The sequence below is a fragment of the Mus caroli genome, chromosome 1 (assembly GCF_900094665.2).
Source record: "Mus caroli chromosome 1, CAROLI_EIJ_v1.1, whole genome shotgun sequence".
Taxonomy (NCBI): Eukaryota; Metazoa; Chordata; class Mammalia; order Rodentia; family Muridae; genus Mus; species Mus caroli.
The window spans coordinates 146,530,727-146,538,465 of record NC_034570.1 but is presented as its reverse complement, the minus strand read 5'-3'; positions in this window follow the sequence as shown (position 1 = coordinate 146,538,465).

Below are 7,739 nucleotides of genomic sequence, written 5' to 3'. Positions count from 1 at the left end.
GTTCCCATGTTCTATGCATAAGCTCTGCCTGGTCAAAATCAGCCTAACTTGAGTAGCAACATGGGTCTGGGGCTGCCACCCAGGTGGAGGTGTTTGTAGCTGATATCTAACCAAGTTAACTTGGTTGGTTGCTAAAAACCAAGCCAAACAAACAAACAAACAAACACCCAAACCAATCCTATTTGAAAAAGATTACCTAGGGTCTCTACGGCACATGATTCACAATGGCTACGGACAACCCAAAATTACCTGGGTAGAAATACCCAAACCAGGAGGAGCAGGAGGAAGGCAGAGGATAGGGCTGGGGAACTCACCTGTCATATAAAGAACCATGAAACACAAACTGAGCCGGGCATGGTGGTGCACGCCTTTGATCCCAGCACTCGGGAGGCAGAGGCAGGCGGATTTCTGAGTTCGAGGCCAGCCTGGTCTACAGAGTGAGTTCCAGGACAGCCAGGGCTATACAGAGAAACCCTGTCTCAGAAAAACCAAAAACCAAAAAAAAAAAAAAAAAAAAAAAAAACACAAACTATTCTCACTGGAAGGCAATCACACAATGACCCAGATTCTGGCATCAAGTTTTAAAACAGCTCCATCCTGTAAGGTCCAAAGGAAACTCCATTTCCCAAAATTCTAAAATGCAAAATGACAGACGGCTGCCTTTGGTGCCTATGAGCATATGGGACATTTCAAAGCACCTGCTGGCTTCCAGGCTCCCTCAGTATCACCATTTCAAGTACCTGCTGTCACACATCTCTTCTTGCCTCTTCCCTACCCTAAACTTCCCCAGCACACTGCTTCCCTCCCACCAGCTTCTCACTCTCCTTATAACTCTGCTGTTTTTTTATTCTTTGTGAAATTCACATCACATACCCCAATTCCACTCATCTCCCCAAACCTTTGTATCTGTCCTCCACCCTTGCAACCTCCCCCACAAAAGAAAATAAAATAAGATAGAATTAAGACAACAACAACAACAAATGAACAAAGAATAAAAAAATCTTGTCATGGAAGCTATGGTGTGTCACAGTGTGTCATACAAATATACCTGTCCATACATCTTCACCTGCAAATGTTCATTACAACGAGTCATTGGTCTGGTTGAGGCCTCTGGCTTCTGCTACACCATCAGTACAGGATCCTCACAGGGATTCCTCAGATATTCTGCTGTTGCCCTGTGTCCTGGAGATTCTGCAGCTTTGGATCTGCAGGACTGACCTCTTCACATGCTCCAGCAGCTCATAGATGGGGTAGATGTTGGAGTGGGCCAACTTGGAGCCCTGGATCTGGGCCTGGGAGGTAGCTGAGTTGGTCAGCCATCCAGCTCTCCTGTGCTCACACCACCTTCCTCTCTCCCCCTCCCCCCATCTCCTATGCTCTTCCTTCATATATCCCTGTTTCTCTTATGGCCAGATTCAGTCTGCAGGCCATGTTGCGTCTACTACTTTCTCTCTCTGCTCTGAACTCTTTCAGATGCCCCTGGCTGTTCTTTCTCTCGTATGTACAATAAAAACCTTCCACTTAACCATACCATGTCATCAGTTTATACGCCTTATGCCAAAACCTGGGAGAGGCATAAATGGACCACTTTCCAAGGGACCTGGCCTCTTCTAACTGAACCAAGACATATTCTCGAACTCAGATGATGCAAGGGAAATATGCTTGCAGTGAATGAAAAGGCAGTGTGCAGATATGATAGTAATCTTGTCAAATTCAACACTCCCGGGGAAGGGTGACTTTGAATTGAAGAGCTGTCTCCATCAGATTAGCCGGTAGGCATGCTTGCAGGGCATGTTCTTGACTACTAATTGACGTAGGAGAGCCCAGCCCTCTGTGGAAGGTATCAGGTGGGATTGGGTTGTAGTAGAAAGGTAGCTGACTAGGGAGTCAGTAAGCAGTATTGAACTCCTGCATTGACCTCCCTTGGTGATGGAATGTAATCTATAAACTGAAATGAAAGCTTCCTTCTCTTAAGTTGTTTTTGGTCAGTGTTTTGTCACAACACCAAAGAAGGCAAACTAGAATGCCAGGCACAGTGTCACACATGCACAGTGTCACACACTTGCAAACCCCAACTACTTGGGAGGTTGAGATGGAGATTATAATTTTGAATCTAGCCTGGGCTACATAGTGAACACTTGTCTCAAAGGACACCCACCACCAGGCTTCATGAGTGAAAACACAGGGAATTGCAAAGGAAAAACTGAAATAATTTTTACAGTAAACAGCAATTCTGGACCTAAAAATTATATTAACTATAGTAAAGGTAAAAGTGTAACTAAACATGCTATGAAATAAGCTCAACAGAATGGAGGTAATAGAGGAGAAGTCTGTGAACTTGAGCATGAAAACAAAATTTAAGAAAAACAGAAGAAAAGATGTGGGAGTGGGAGGGGATGGGGAGGGAGTGCTGAACCTGGATGGAGATGCGATGGAGGAAGGACAGACACAGAAGGGGGATGAGAAGGACTGGGCAGAGACTGCTCAGCAATTCTCCCAAACACAAGGTCCCAAAGACAAATTAGAATTCAGTTCCACCAACCTTCCCCCCAAAGGAACCAGAGAGTGTAGTAAGGTTACTTACACAGCGAGGGTGAGGACTCAAAACATGTAGGTGATGTTAAAGCAGTCACCGTGGAAAATCTGCAACTAGCAGAGAGAACGGTTTCCTTCCCAAGGGCCGCCAGCTGTGGCTAGATAGACTCCTCCCCTCTCTCTTTCTTACTATACATATTCTAGCCCCTCCCAGAGACCTAGAGGCTACATGCAATTAGGGAAGAATTGCTCATAACTGGTTGGCTGGATACTCAGATGAAGATCCCATGACCCTTCCCTACTCCTTCTCAGAGGGATGTCAACAATCCCATCTGACAATTTATGATCAGACCCAGCTGAACTGAAGGTGCTGATAGTTTGACTATATAAACAAACTTGTGACTAGACTGAGACAAGAAGTGAAAGATAAAAATTGAATAATAATGGCTTCCTAAATGCCAGAAGAAACACTTTTTTGGTACTTGGAATTGGATCCAGGGTGTCTCACATCCTAGGCAAAAGTTCTAACCAGTGAGATATCTGAGGCATAATCTGAAGGGACTACTTCTGGGTAGACTATGTTGCCTTTTAAGGCAACAACAACAACAATAACAACAACAACAACAAAAGCCCACAAAGCAAAACAACAAATTATACACAAAGAATAAGCTAAGAATGTCAGCATGATTGCTAACTTTTCATCCATAGCCACAGAAATGTCTTTAAACTACTGAAAAAAAACCTGTCAATTTTGTAGTCTATGAAAATATGCTTCAAAAAATAAAGAAATATGAGGCTGGTAAGAAGGCTCAGCGAGTAAAAGTGCTTGCCACCAAGGCTGAAGGCCTGGATCTGATCCCCAGGCTGTACACAGTGGAAGGAGAGAACTCACTCCCAAAAGTTGTCCCTTGACCTCCACGCGTGACCCCCCCACACACACACAAAATAAGTAAATGGAGTATAGTAAGCACACGTAAGGATAATTTTAGGAAGGTGTAAAGTAGCTTTTACTTGCCAGATGTAATTGTCATGGCTGAGGCTTACTGATAAGCTCACCCTTTCTATCTCTTTCTGCACTCTGGCTGGCTGGGTCAACTCAGCTGTTTTGGTCCAAACTCCTCTTCAAGCTGACTGATTCAAACTGGTGTCTCTCAGCTTCTGACTGACTTGTTCGGCTTGGCCTCAATCTAACTCTGGCAATCTGTTCTAATCTTCTGGCTCCTTCTCATTCTCTGGCTCAGTCTGTCTTCACCTGCAACCTGTCTCTGTAAAACTGTCCTGGTAAAACTGTCCCCCTCCCCACTGCTCTCTCTTTTTTTTCTTTAAAGATTTATTTTATTATTATATGTAAGTACACTGTAGCTGTCTTCAGACACTCCAGAAGAGGGCATCAGATCTCATTATGGATGGTTGTGAGCCACCATGTGGTTGCTGGGATTTGAACTTAGGACCTTTGGAAGAGCAGTCGGTGCTCTTAACCGCTGAGCCATCTCACCAGCCCCCCACTGCTCTCTTAAGTCACTTCTCTTTCCTGTCTCTCCTGAGAGTTGAGTGTATCCTATCTTTGACTCATTCTGTCAAAATTTTCTCTGATTTGTCACTTTGCCCCTCAGTTAGACATTGCTTTTTTTTGGTTTTGATTTTTCGAGACAGTGTTTCTTTGTATAGCCCTGGCTGTCCTGGAACTCACTTTGTAGACCAGGCTGGCCTCAAACTCAGAAATCCACCTGCCTCTGCCTCCCAAGTGCTGGGATTAAAGCCGTGCACCACCACCACCGGGCTTAGACATTGTTTTCAAACATGGCTGCTTCCTTCTACATGGTAACTTTATTTTCACTGTTTGGGATTAAAGGTGTGAAGTAAGAGTGTGTCTGTATTCCAGCCAGAGCACACTGTCATCCAGACCATGTCTGCACTACAGCCAGGTCATAAACCTAGGAGGTCTTTGATGCAATCCCTTGCTGGCACAGCCATGTTGCCAGATTAAAATTCCTCTACAGGAAAACTTTATTAGTGTGAGTTTCTTAAATGGCTAATATTTTATTCACACTAAAAGAAACTGGGAAGATGGACACTTAGGTCTTTAGGGAGAAATGAAGGCAATAAAAATAGTTATTACCCAGACAAAGAGAAAGCATTTATTTTTGTTCTTAATTTTGTAAAAGCATATATGACTACTTGAACAAAGCATTTGTGGGTTTTACAACATAAACAAGTGTAACTGATATATCAGGCAACTACAGAGCAGAAGAGGCATACTTGTTCCTTAAAGGGCAGAGCAGTCAACAGTTTGAATTCAAGGGCCACAGGGTCAACATCACAAGTGCTATTCTGCCATTGACTGGGCAAGAGCAGCCATGGACAACACATTTGCCAGTGAGCACAGTTGTGCTCCAGTGAAACTTTCTGTTCAAAAATAGGCAGTGGGCAGGACTCGGCGAGTTTGACATACTACCAACACTCGTGTAAAGGACACAGGCAGTGAGGTGGCAGATGGCGTCATACTGTCAGCAAGTTTCTGGGCTTTATGGGAAGCACAGTCCTAATGACAAGGAAGCTGAAATGTTAGTTCCTTTCCTGAGCAGCAATACAGACATTCTGACAGGTAATTCCTGGTGGGGGAGGGGAAGCATGCCCTACATCTGCTCACTAAATGCTGCTGGCACCACTGCCTGAGTGTCAGCCACAAGTATTTCCAAACATCACAATTGTATCCTGTTACTACCACTGAACGCTGCAGAGGTAGGTCTGGCATGTGTCTCATGCTTTAAGCTCAGCACTCAGGAGGCAGAGGCAAACTGAGTTCAAGGCCGGACTGGCCTTCATAGTGGGTTTCAGGCCAGCCAGGGTTACACAGTGGGACCCTGTCTCAAATTTTAAAAGAAAAAAAAAAGGAGAGGTATAACTCACTTAAATGAAATTTTAAAAAAGGTTTACATGATGCAAAAAGCACAAAAAGAAAATGAACAGAGCAGAGGAAAAAGACAGAGTAAATAATAAAATTATAAATATAAACCCAACCATACCACCATTACAATGTGCTTTAAAGGGCTAAACACCCATAATTAAATCAGAGAATGGAACTGGAGGTATAGTACCTCAATGGCACAACAGGCAGGGTACCCTAGGTTCCTTCCCCAGCATATGCACACATGAGCACTACACACACAGCAGGAACTGAAAATGAATGGAAAAGCAAGCCCCCACATCCACCTCACGATGGACTCACAGGCCACCCTCTCTGTCCACTGGCTCTTCTGCCCTGGGCACTGACCTTTCACTGACCCTACAGCCTTCTAATGGTGGCTGTCATCAACTTTGGTCTACATAGCACCTGATCTTTTGTCATTGGTAACAATTTTGACTTTTCTTTGGGAAAGTGTCCATCTTTTAAGTAACCATGTGGTTTTGTCAATTACAAGTGCTGTTGAGGGAAGCAGACAAAAATGTCTGGAGTGAGCCAACCATATTCCTGGTGTCCCTGACTAAAAGTGACTGATCTAGATACAGCCCAGGCCTGGCTAGTTTTTCCATAGTACATCTCTACCTAGAGTTAGGGAAAAAATTGTCTTTTTCCCCCGGTGCTGGTTGAAAGCATTGAAACCTGAGTTCTAACCTGTGGAAGCAGCCAGACTGACAAAGAGCTCAGATCTGATCCCTCAAGTTTTGACATTAGTCTCAAAATTCTCTTTCTTCTAGAGCTACCCCAACACTGGCTTCAGCTGACAGCTCTGGACCAGATATTTATCAAAGCATGCTAAATTATGGCCAACATCAAGGGCTTGGCTACAAGTCCAAAAGCAATGGCCAGGATTTTTATACCATAAGGTAGTCAGTCTAGAAAACAGAAATGCTAGAATCCTTCACCTAGTCTGTTCGTCTGCCTGCTGACCTGTTTTAATGCTGTGGAAGCAATCTTGGAATTGCTTCATTCTAATCCTGAATTTAGCATCCATCCTTGCTTCCTTCCTACCCATGAGTCTGAAACTACCTGAACAGCATTCTTTGAAAAATGAACTGATTTTAGGTGGTGTGTTTAGATATAGTCAAAACATACTTTTAAAACCTCTCATAGAACTGATAAAAATAAACTCACTTTAAAAATTAAAGTGTAAAAAAATCAAATTGATGCATATAGTACAATCTCAAACCAAATCCTGTCAGGCTTAGAACAGTGGGTATGGGGTTCTTCTGGAGATCATTAAAATGCTCTAGAATTAGACAGTCATGGTGGTTGTACAGTTGTGAGTATACTAAAAAATTAACTGTATATGTTCTTGTAACGTTTCGCCAGCAAAACATACTCGGACAACCGGATCCTTCTACGGCAAAGCTTTATTGCTTACTTATCAGGAAGACCTCGAATANAGGAAACTCAGTCCTTTTATAACCCACAAAGAGCAGTTGGAGACGTGCACCTCCCTGACTGGCTGCTCACCATTAGCCCAGATGATGCCACGGGACAGGCAGGGCACAAGGCATGGAAAAATACCCCAGCACATGCGCAGACTACTTGTTTACTAGTTAGAACACCGGATATCAGCGCCATCTTGTAATGGCGATTGCAAGGGCGGCTCCTCACATGTATACTTTAAAAGGGAAGAATTATGGCATATGGATCTTACCTCAATTTCAGAAGCCCATGTGTTTCACGGTCATAGAAGTGACAGCACAGTGGTCTAGGGCCCATCCCAATGGCTTTCCAGGTAGAGACACTTGCTGAGGAAGCCTGGGGACCTGAGTTGGATCCCAAGAACCCATACAAAGGTGGAAGGAGGGAACCAACTCCACAAAGTTGTCCTCTGACCATAAGCCATGGCATGAAAACCACCTCCACACATATCTTACACACACACACACACACACTTTTAAACAGTCTAGAAATAGAGCTATACATGACATTTTTTTTTAAATTCAACCTATTAATTTAGATCTGAAAAGATAGTCTTTTCAACAAATACTGCTAACACAGCTGGCATTTTTATGGGGAAGAATTGACCTCTGAACCACAAACCATAAAAACAACCCCAACAGATTAGATTTCACACAGATTGCTAAAACTTCTCACTGAAGATACACCTTAGGAAAATCCATGGGCTATTTGGTCAAGAGATGTTTTGAGTTTGCCAAAGACTTGCATCCAGAAATCTAGACTTCTCTGTGCTACTAGTAAGAGCCTTTTTTTTTTTTTTTTTTTTTTTTTT